Raw genomic sequence first — 12,026 nt, 5'->3', positions numbered from 1 at the left:
AAAAGGAAAGTTTTTAAAATTTAAAATTTCTCTTTTAAAACATTGTAGATGGCTAAAAAAGAAAGATTTAAAAAATTAAAAATCCACTTTTAAACCCATCTTGGCTGGCCCCTTGCTTGGGCACCAAGCAAGGATGTGGCCGGTGTAATGACCACCCTTCTTACCACTACTACTACTCTCTAAGAGTGACCGTTACTTATCTACTAACTCTACTTAACCGGTTTATTAAAAACCACGAGGAAAACCCTACCAAAAAATTTCGGCAGAGTCTCCCCTGTACCGGTGACCATTTTCCATAATACAAGCATAATATACTCAGCCACAAGCGGCTGGAAATATATTTCAATCAACCACACAGTTTAATAAGAGATGAAAACTAACCACAACCACGTAGTTTAATAATTCAAATCATGCAGGTAATGAAAAACCAAAAACATAACTTCCTACTACATCCTTTTCTTATCAACTTAATAATAAATCAAACTAATCACATTCTTAAACTAAATGAATTCCTTAGCTAAGTCCCAAGGACCTCCATAGTCCACACATCACACACTCCTCTTGCATCTCCTTATCGTCTTCCTTCACTGTATCTTTTCTTTCCCTTTATCTGCAGTAGGAGGAAATGCAGTCTATAAGCATAAAGCTTAGTGAGCGCTATCTACTCACAAAAACTCGATATGCATGTATATAAATAAAAACATGCTAAAATTGAATGCTAACATATAAAATTACTCATGCTCATAAATAGCAAAGGAAATCATGCTAACTGAAATGCTAATCATTGTATAGCAAAATATGCTCATAAACCAATAAGAGAAGCATACTAAACATGTAAAGCTACTAAACATGTAAAGCTACTAAACATGTAAAACTAGTAAACATGTAAAACTACTAAATATGTAAAGCTAAACATGCTCATAAGAATAAAACTATAACAGCATGCTGAAAGCAAATAAAACTAAACATGCTCAATAATCTAATAGCAAGAAACAAATAAAACTACTACTGAATGCTTCAAACAACAAGAAACTAAACTTTCTAATTCTAAACATATTTGAAGCTTGTTTCATTTGTTTCAAAACTTATACTTTAATACTTCAAAATAATAATAAACTTCTTTTGGGCCCGGCATTGTACCAATTTGCGTGCATCCTTAATAAGAGTCGAGGTAGCAAATCCCGAAACTACTAAGGTACTTCTAGGCGATCTTGTGCCTAGGGGCGATCTAGGAGCCCACCCAATGGACCTTGTGTCCTGGACCTGTCCTTAAACCATTAAAAGTAAAATACTTTCTTTTTAACTATAACTCTTTATACTTGCCCTTACTTGGCATTTAAGCAAACACCTTGTGTGCGCTTTTGATATTCAATCTTCTGGAATTGAAATCAAGTCTAGACCTTAGTCTTTCTTGCTTATAGTTCTTAAAGACAAAAACTCATGCTTATGTAATAGCAAAGAAACTAATAATTGCATGAATAAAGTCTAATAGCAAAACAAGGAAGACTGCTTATATTCGTAAACAGCAAAGCAAAGAACTAATCATGCTCGCATACAGCAAAAATAAAGAGAACTGCTCATGCTCAAATCCATAAGAAAGGTATAAAAATGGGATCTAACACTGCACATGCTCAGCTAAAGAAAAATAAAAACCAAACATGTTCAGCTAAGGTAAATGAAACAGAACATGCCTAACACTTAACTTATTTTCATAAGGGAATCTATTTAATTCTGAAGATCCTATCGCAGTGTAAATTCTGAATCTTAAACTTGTAACTTGACTGTGACAAACATAGTGGAATGGTTACTTTCGCTAGGACGAAAGCAAAAAGGCAAAGGAGAGGGTTCTGTGGTTACAAGAAGAAAACTCATGACCTCCCTGTCTTACACTAATGTCATTTGAGTAAAACAAGTAAGTTTGCTGCCAATGTCATATGTGATGAAAGGGTACTAAAGAAGTGAGCAATTTAGATAGTTGTCCAGTGAAAGACTATAACTTATAAGAGGTATACCCGGTCCAATTGAGCTAGATAAGAAAATTCAAAGTCTGAGAAAATAGTGCCAACAAGCAGGCAAAGGCATACGTTTAATATAACAGTAAAAGATGAAACATAATGGTAGATCTAATACCCAAACAACTTCATGAGAATTCTTAAGTTTCATGGAAGCAAGTATCAAAAGAACAAACCGAAACCTACAAACTGTAACTTTCCTTTGCGGAATCATAGATCTATACAATTTTACAGACCACCTCCTATCCATTCAGGTTACTTACCGAATAAGAGAACTTTGATTAACCTCATTCTTTATTCCTAACCAAACAAAAGAAAGGACTATTTAATTTATTTATTATTTTTTTTCTTCCTTCCCGTTTCAACTTCTTCACTGTCCAACTAAACCAGCAAGTACAAAACAGACCAAATTAAACTTGCTGAAGACTTAAAACAAAACTATATAAACTGAATCATTGTCTCGGCAGAATTGCAAGGAAGAAAGAAAAAGGAGCTTGCAAATCTAATCCGAAACCTCAATCCACGGTAGAATTTCAAAGTTCAATCCCTTCTCACGGCATACCCATAAAAACACAAGGAAAACACCAAAAACTCGCGGAACTACTCCTACTGCAGGTGAGAAGCAACTCACATCGCTGTTCTTGGACTTACAACCGGAGAAGGAGGGATCTAGGGTTCGGGTAACTCAAATTCCAACGGCTCCTTGCATCCTCCGTGCTCCCTTCGACGAGGGTTCGTGAAGACGGGAAGAACCTCTTGGATCAAACCCTTGACCGGCCACCGAGACGAAACCCTAGCTTCTTCATGTTTCCGCCCGAGAGAAGAACGGCGTCGCCGCGTGAGAAGAGAAGGAGATTTTTGAGAGAAAATTTTAGGTTTTCGAAATAAGATTTAAATCTTATACCTTAGGTTATTTTCATTTCTAACTTTACCTTATATACTTGTCGCTACATATCTGATCAGCAAAGACCGCTGGCGCAGTTGGTCCGTTGAGTTTTGCTCGAAGCCACAGGTCTGGGCTTCGATTCTTAGCCGCGTCCTTTTTATTTCCAATTTATTTTACTGTTCCTAACTACTAGTTAAATATATATCGCTCCATATATGATTAACAAAAACCGTGTAGCTCAGCTGGTTGGGCCTGTTTTGCTTGGGTCAGTCCGACCCGAGATCGTGGGTTCAAATCTCACCTTCAACATTTTTTTTTTAAAACTTCTTTCTTTTTGTAACCCTACTAAACAACTTCCAAAAATTACGTAAAAATACTCTAAAAATTCCTAAAAATCTCTAGAATATTTTAAAAGTATTTCCAAATATTTTTTTGGACTTTTAGAACTTGAAATAGGGAAAATTGGGTCGTTACAATTCCTCATACCTTATAAAAAGTTTATCCTCGAACTTAGAATGGCTCTGGATACTTCCGTCTCATACTGTCCTCCCGCTCCCAAGTGACTTCCTCGTGCTTCTGGTTCTGCCAGATAACCTTCACTAGTGGCACTTCTTTATTTCTTAGTCTCTTGACTGCTCTGTCCACTATCTGTGTAGGTCTGCTCTCATAACTAAGATCCTCTTGGATCTGCACTGACTGAGGCTGAATCACTTGGCTCGTGTCATGGAGACACTTCTTTAGCATGGAGACATGAAATACATTGTGTCTTGTTGACATGTCTTGTGGTAAATCTAGCTTGTAAGCTACTTTCCCAATCCTTTCTGTGATCACGTAAGGTCCTACATAACGAGGACTTAATTTACCCTTCTTGCCAAATCTCATCACTCCCTTCATAGGAGAGACCTTGAGAAAGACCGAATCCCCTACTTGAAATTCAAGTGGCCTACGGCGTGTGTCAGCATAACTCTTCTGTCTACTCTGGGCAGTCTCAATTCTCTGTCTGATCTTCACTTCTCTCTTCTTCACCTGCTTCTTGCCAGCAAATGGGTGATCTGCACTTCCTGCCATACAACGCTTCATATGGTGCCATTTTGATGGTGGCCTGATAACTATTGTTTTAGGCAAACTCAGCTAAGCACAGATACTTGCACCAACTTCCCTTGAAATCTAGTGCACAAGCTCTGAGCATATCTTCTAGAATCTGATTTACTCGCTCTGTCTGTCCATCAGTCTGTGGATGGAAAGTTGTGCTGAACTTGAGTTTGGTGCCTAGTGCATTCTGAACACACTCCCAAAAGTGAGAGGTGAAGCGCCCATCTCTATCAGAAACAATAGATTTAGGAACTCCGTGAAGTCTGATCACCTCTTTAACATACAGCTGTGCCAACTGCTCTATAGAGTGAGACACCCTGATGGCTAGAAAATGAGCAGACTTGGTCAATCTGTCCACTATCACCCATATCGCATCATATCCATTTGTGGTTCTTGGGAGACCTGTTATGAAGTCCATGGATATGTCTTCCCACTTCCACTCTGGTATAGGAAGAGGCTGTAGGACTCCTCCTGGTCTCTGGTGTTCTGCTTTGACCCTCTGACATGTCAGGCAGGTACTGACATATTTAGCTACATCTCTTTTGAGTTCAGACCACCAGAATCTTTGTTTCACGTCTTGATACATCTTGGTAGAACCAGGATGCATGGAATAAGGTGTACTATGAGCTTCTTCTAAAATTTTCTTTCTCAGCTCTTCGTCATTGGGAACACAAAGGCGACTCCCCTGATAAAGAATTCCACTGTCTGATACTCGAAACTCCAAATTTCCTTCTTCCTGTATCCCTTGCTTGATCTTTTGGATATCAGGATCTTCACTTTGCTTTCTCTATATATCCTCAAGTAGGGTTGACTCTAAGGTCAATGCAGAGAGTTGTCCTTCAAAAATTTCAAGTCCAAAATCTGGCAACTCCTTCTGCAGTGGCAGGGCTAATGATGACAAGGACATCAGGGATGCACTAGACTTTCTGCTTAGTGCATCTGCCACTTTGTTAGCTTTACCTGGGTGGTAGAGGATTTCACAGTCATAGTCTTTGACCAACTCTAGCCACCTACGCTGTCTCATGTTTAAGTCCTTCTGAGTGAAGAAGTACTTAAGACTCTGATGGTCTGTGAAGATTCTGCACTGGACTCCATACAGGTAATGTCGCCAGAGTTTCAGTGCAAAGACCACAGCTGCCAGCTCAAGATCATGAGTGGGATGATGCTGATGTGTGTGTGATGCTGGAGAATGGAACTTGTCTGATACCAACTGTAACGACCACCCTTCTTACCACTACTACTACTCTCTAAGAGTGACCGTTACTTATCTACTAACTCTACTTAACCGGTTTATTTAAAACCACGAGGAAAACCCTACTGAAAAATTTCGGCAGAGTCTCCCCTGTACCGGTGACCATTTTCCATAATACAAGCATAATATACTCAGCCACCAGCGGCTGGAAATATATTTCAATCAACCACGCAGTTTAATAAGAGATGAAAACTAACCACAACCACGCAGTTTAATAATTCAAATCATGCAGGTAATGAAAAACCAAAAACATAACTTCCTACTACATCCTTTTCTTATCAACTTAATAAGAAATCAAACTAATCACATTCTTAATGTTGGGTTCTTCGGGCCGCGAAAACCGCTTTTTCGCGTCGCGAAAACCCCGAAGGACCCAAAGTCGTAGATCCGTGCAAAGATTCGTATACAAAATTCGAAAAACTATTTCTTGTACGAGTTCAAAAACCGATCTACTACTTAGATCTACGAGAAAAAGTGTTTACCCTTGAAGCGTGCCCTTCGTTTAGTCCCGCTCGTCCAAGGAAGCGTTGGATTTCGAGAGTGTCAATGTAGACACTCCTCTCTCGGTATCCACATGAACAAGGAGGGTTCTCTAACTCTCAAGGATGGAAGAGAGAGCACCACAAGTGTGCTAGCACTCTCTAGATGCTCTCGGATGGGATTGGAAAGAAGAGAAAAGAAGAGAAAACAAGAAGAATCTCACCACTCCTCTAGTAGTCTTCTCCTTTGTGACCTTCACACTCTCTTATTGTCTTGGACTTAACTCACACCTCTCCTCCCAATGAAGTGCACGGCAACCATCAGCCATGGAGAGAGGAAGCAAGAAGGAAGATGATACAATAAAACCACATCAATACACACAAATGAAAAAACTCCACACCATTAAGTGTGGCCGGCCACATAACTCCTCTCATTAATGTGGCCGGCCACATTAAAGAAAGGAGAGTGTAACCTCCAATGAGGTGGCACACCTCATGAGGTGGAGGTGATGTGGCAACTATGTGTCATGCCATGTAGGATGAGTCAACCTACATGATGTGGCAATGCATCAAGTCAAACTTGATGTTTCAACTTCCAATTTGGTCAAGTCAAACTTGACCCAATCTCTTCCTTGTTGAGTTAAATCCAAGCTTTGATTCAAGTCAATTTTAATTTAATGAATCTCAATTCATTAATATAAATTGACTTAATGAATCAAATGTAAATTAGACTCATTCAACAATTGAATCTAATTGAGTCTAACTCAATAAGTCTAATTCGAATCCAATCTTTGGTTCATCATATGAACCTAATCCTATTGGTTCATCATATGAACCTAATCTCCATCCACATGTTCTTTGTGTGTGACCCAATAGGTTTTTGTAACGTTGGCAATGTTTCTAAACTCTTTTAGAAACATAAGCAATGAGCGGCATCTAGCAATACATCATTGCTACCCAAGTTACAAAAAATGTTGAGATCCAACATCACCTTGTGACTACTAATTGTGACTCCTCACAATATGTGACATTGTCCTTCTATCCTAGACATCTAGATTGATCAATGTGAGGCATAGACCGTGTCATCCTCTAATCAATCTAAATCTTGAACTCCAAGTAGACTCACTCGATCAAATGAGCTCAACATCTAATGTTGACTCATTTGGGCATGGCCATGCACTTAGTGGTCTCACTCTATCAAGAATAGCGATGTCGCTCCCGTCATATGGGAGGAATAGATCCCATCTACATCACTCACATCCCTCTGCATAATTCGTTATATACCCAGTAATCGCCTTTATAGTCCACCCAGTTACGGGTGACGTTTGACGAAACCAAAGTACATAACTCCTTATGTAGGGATCCATGGTGACTTCAGGTCTAAGGACTAATAGTCATACTAATAGCCACATGAGAAAGTATATGACACTCATATAACGATCCATGATACTTTCTCATGGCGGGTCATTCAGTATACATTCTCCAATATATACCCATGTGTCAACTTGATATCTCCATATCCATGACTTGTGAGATCAAGTCATCGAGTTGACCTACATGCTAGTCTTATTGCATTAACATCGTCCTTGAATGTTAATACTCGACTAGGAATGATTAAGAGTAGTGTTCCCTATATCATCTCACTATCGATTCAACCAATCGATTGATATAGGTAAGAACGCTCTACTCAAGGACGTTACTATACTTAGTTTATTTGACACTAAAACAAATAAGCATAATAACCAAACTATTGCCTTTATTAATATAAGAATATGATATACATGAGTCCATACAATCATCAAATGATTGGCTCTAGGGCTCTAACTAACAATCTCCCACTAGCACTAGTGCCAATCAGTATAGCCTCTAAGGCCTAAAGACCTAGTGTGACCGTCATGCTTCCTCTGTGCCAAAGCCATGGTCAAGGGATCTGCAATGTTAGCCTCTGTAAGTACTCTGCAAATCTTCACATCTCCTCTATCGATAATCTCTCGAATGAGATGGAAACATTGTAGAACTGCTGTGAACTCTGCCAGCTCATAGCACTACCATTCAAGCAAAACACGAACCTCGACTGTGATTTAATCATCCTGGTCGGTCTGGAAGCTAGTATCACTGTAACTCTTTACAGCTAGCTCATCATCGCCTCCATATATCAAGAAATATTCTTTAGTCCTTCTCAAGTACTTAAGAATATTCTTGACCGCTATCCAGTGACTTTCACCTGGATCTGACTGGTATCTGCTCGTCATGCTCATAGCATACGAGACATCAGGTCGAGTACATAACATGGCATACATGATAGATCCTATGGCTGTGGAACTACAAAAACCCTCAGGTTGTGTCATGTACACATCCTCGAGTATGTTTCCATTCAGAAACGTGGTTTTTTGATATCCATCCGCCATATCTTGGAATCTGGTCTCATCACAGCTTCCTGATAGGTGTTAGGCTCATCCTCTATGAGCACAACGTCATCATGGTCAGACACGAGAAATGAATATCTCTCAGGCTGACGATGTACCCTATCAGACCTGCGAACAAGTATGTCAACTTGAACTGGTTGTTGTTCCTCAACTCCTTGTGGAACAACATCATCCACAACATCATCCACAACACTTTGTGGTTCTAGTTCAACTTCCATCGAGGCTCTAGTGCTATCGTTCGCATCTTGAACTTCTTCAAGATCAAAGGTACTCCCACTAGTCTTTCTAGAAACAAAGTCCCTTTGCCACAACTACCTTGTGCTGACTGGGAATGTAGAAGTAATATCCCTTAGTTTCCTTGGGATATCCAATGAAATAACACTTGTCGGATTTGGGTCCTAATTTGTCTGAGACTTGACGTCGTACGTAAGCCTCACAACCCCAAATCCTCATGAAAGACACCTGGGCATCTCTCCCAGTCCATATCCTATATGGTGTCTTTATCACGGCCTTGGATGGAACTCGGTTGAGAATGAAAGCTGTCGTGTCTAGAGCATAGCCCCAAAGGTATGTCGGAAGATCAGTATGACTCATCATAGATCGCACCATATCTAATAGGGTACGATTCCTCCTTTCGGATACACCATTCCACTGTGGTGTTCCAGGAGGAGTGAGTTGGGATAGGATCCCACACTCAACTAGATAGTCACGAAACTCATGGCTTAAGTATTCACCACCTCGATCTGATCGAAGTATTTTAATACTCTTGCCAAGCTGGTTCTGTACTTCATTCTTGAATTCTTTGAACTTTTCAAAGGATTCAGATTTATGTGTCATCAGGTACACATAACTGTATCTACTGAAGTCATCAGTAAATGTGATGAAGTATCTATAACCACCTCTAGCAGCGACATTGAAAGGGCCACATACATCACTATGTATGAGTCCTAACAAATCAGTTGCTCTCTCGCTAGGCCCACTAAAGGGGGTCTTGGTCATCTTGCCTCGTAGGCATGACTCGTATATCTCATATGATTCTAAATCAAATGAGTCCAGCATACCATCCTTATGGAGCTGGGATAAACGCTTGTCATTTATATGACCTAAGCGACAGTGCCAGAGGTATGTTTGGTTCATGTCATTTGACTTGAACCAATTGGTACTAATGTTATAGATAGGGCTCTCAAGGTCTAGAATATAGAGTCCGTTTATCAGTGGTGCACTACAATAGAACATATCTTTCAAATAAACAGAACAACATTTGTCTTTTATTATAAAAGAGTATCCTTTCTTGTCTAAACAAGAAACTGAAACTATGTTCTTAGTAAGAGCAGGCACATAACAACAATCGACTAACTCTAGTACAAGTCCAGAGGGCAGAGATAGAAAGTAAATCCCTACAGCAACAGCAGCAACCCGTGCTCCATTGCCTTCTCGTAGGTCTACCTCGCCCTTTGTCAATGTCCTGCTATTTCTCAGCGCCTGCACATCAATACAAATGTGAGAAGCACATCCAGTATCTAATACCCAAGATGTAGAAATAGATAGATTGACTTCTATAACATATATACCTGAAGTGGAAGTATCACTTCGCTTCTTCTTAAGATCCTCCAAGTATACCTTGCAGTTCCTCTTCCAGTGCCCGGTCTGACCGCAGTGGAAGCAGGTAGCATCCTTGGCGACCCCTCCTTTAGGCTTCAGTGCCTTGCCTTTGCCCTTGGTTTGGGACTTTCCCTTACCTTTGGGCTTGCCCTTGCCCTTGTGCTTCTGGACCATCAGAATGGGCTTAACCTTCTTAAGGTTAATCTCAGCAGTTCGTAACATACTAAGTAGCTCGGGTAGTGGCTTGTCAATCTCGTTCATGTTATAGTTCAGAATGAATTGACTATAGCTATCTGGCAAGGACTGCAAGATCAAGTCAGTGGCCAGCTCTTGGCCAAGTGGGAACCCCAGTCTTTGTAGATTCTCTATGTACCCAATCATCTTGAGTACATAAGGACCTACAGGAGCCCCGTCTGACATCTTGCACTGAAACAGTGCCTTCGAGATCTCAAATCTCTCATGCCTCGCTTGTCCCTGATATAGTTGGCGAAGATGCTCAACCATATCGTAAGCGCCCATCAACTCATGTTGCTTATGAAGCTCTGAGTTCATGGTCGCGAGCATTAGACAGGACACATCTAATGCGTCGTCTTGATGCTTCTTATAAGCATCTTTGTCGGCTCGCAGGGCATTGGCAGGAGGAGCCTCAGGAATAGGCTGCTCCAGAACGTACAACTTACGCTCTTGGGTGAGAACTATTCTCAAGTTCCTGTACCAGTCCAGGAAATTCGCTCCGTTGAGCTTGTCCTTCTCAAGGACAGATCGCAGGGAGAAAGTGTTCGTATTTGACGTCATGGTTATCTACAACAGAAAAATTTGCAGAAATAAATATCATATTCTTTAAAATCATTTAATTAGGCCTTTAATTAAATGATGCTCCCACTGAAATCTATAATTCTTGTGGGACAAGATCCACATCATACTTAACCCTTGAGTTAGCTTTGGCTAATACGCCCAAGGCTTAGTATGATCGGTAGGTAATGATTACCAATTACATCTCTATGCAACTCTTGTTTATAGAATCAATATCCGCATTTATATTAAAACTCGAGTTAGCTTTGGCTAATACGCCCGAGAGTTAATATAGATGTGATTTTGACCTATCTTTTCCAACCGTTCGAATAATGCCTATAGTTGACTCGAACCAACCGAGTAACTAGGAATACTCAATCTAATTGAGTTTGTATTCACCCATGCGTTGATAGGCGGGACCAAGATTGTCCCTCCGTACCCTACCAAGATAATATGTATTGTTCTGCTTTGGCAGATTCAACAATACATGTGATCGAGGTAGTGATAGGTATCACGGCACGGTTAGGCATTTAGAGTTGGTTCGATCTAGATCTAATCTAATCGAGAAGGATGCATCTTGTGCACGACTTAGATCTAATCTAATCGCAAGGGTGCATCATGTGCACGACTTAGATCTAATCTAATCGTTAAGGCACTAATTAATTAATTAACTATTAAACATGCATCAGATACATAATAATTAATTAATTAATCTATTTGTGATTTAGTCATGGCCCTACTACGATCTTCTCAAGCCAATGAGAAGATCGAATGGTCAACCTAGGGTCAACAGCTTCTCCAAGCTCCTCCCTTTGACCACCTTGTGTTGCTCGTGCCCGCCTCGGAACTCCGTCTCGTGTGGACCCTCCACCGCTCCAATTTGTACATTACAATTTGAAACTCGAGTTACATTCGAGTCTAAATCTAATTTACAACAAGAATAAAGGACGAGGCACGACGCGCAGATCGCGAATAATAAAATAAATACAACACGCGAAAACACATCACGGCACGCAGGCCGTATTATGAATTATAACACAACCAATCATATTGGGTTTTGGGCCATGACTATCACAAAATTAATATATAATTCAAAATTATATATTTTCTTATTTTCTGTAATTTTAAAAATAATTTTTTTACAATTTTACAAGTAAAATATCTCGGCGGTCCCGGTTAGCGGTTTCGGGCGCAATCGCGGAACGGATCCCCTTGCGGGGCCAGGGGCAGCGCCCCTACCCGCGATCTAACCATCGCGAGGGTCCCATTGCGATCCAACAGCGCCCAAACCTGCTGTCCCAAAACGATTTGGGCCGAGACATTACCGTTTCGGAAAAATCTTCCCGACGGGTTCGTTTTTAGCGATTTCGGGTGCGATCGCGGAGCAAATCCCCTTGCGGGGTTAGGGGCAGCGCCCCTACCCACGATCTAACCATCGTGAGTTGCTCCGTTGTGATCTAAAGGCACCCGAGTCCACTGTCCCAA

The sequence above is a fragment of the Zingiber officinale genome, chromosome 3A (genome assembly GCF_018446385.1).
Source record: "Zingiber officinale cultivar Zhangliang chromosome 3A, Zo_v1.1, whole genome shotgun sequence".
In the NCBI taxonomy this organism is placed as follows: Eukaryota; Viridiplantae; Streptophyta; class Magnoliopsida; order Zingiberales; family Zingiberaceae; genus Zingiber; species Zingiber officinale.
Note: the sequence above shows the minus strand (reverse complement) of the source record.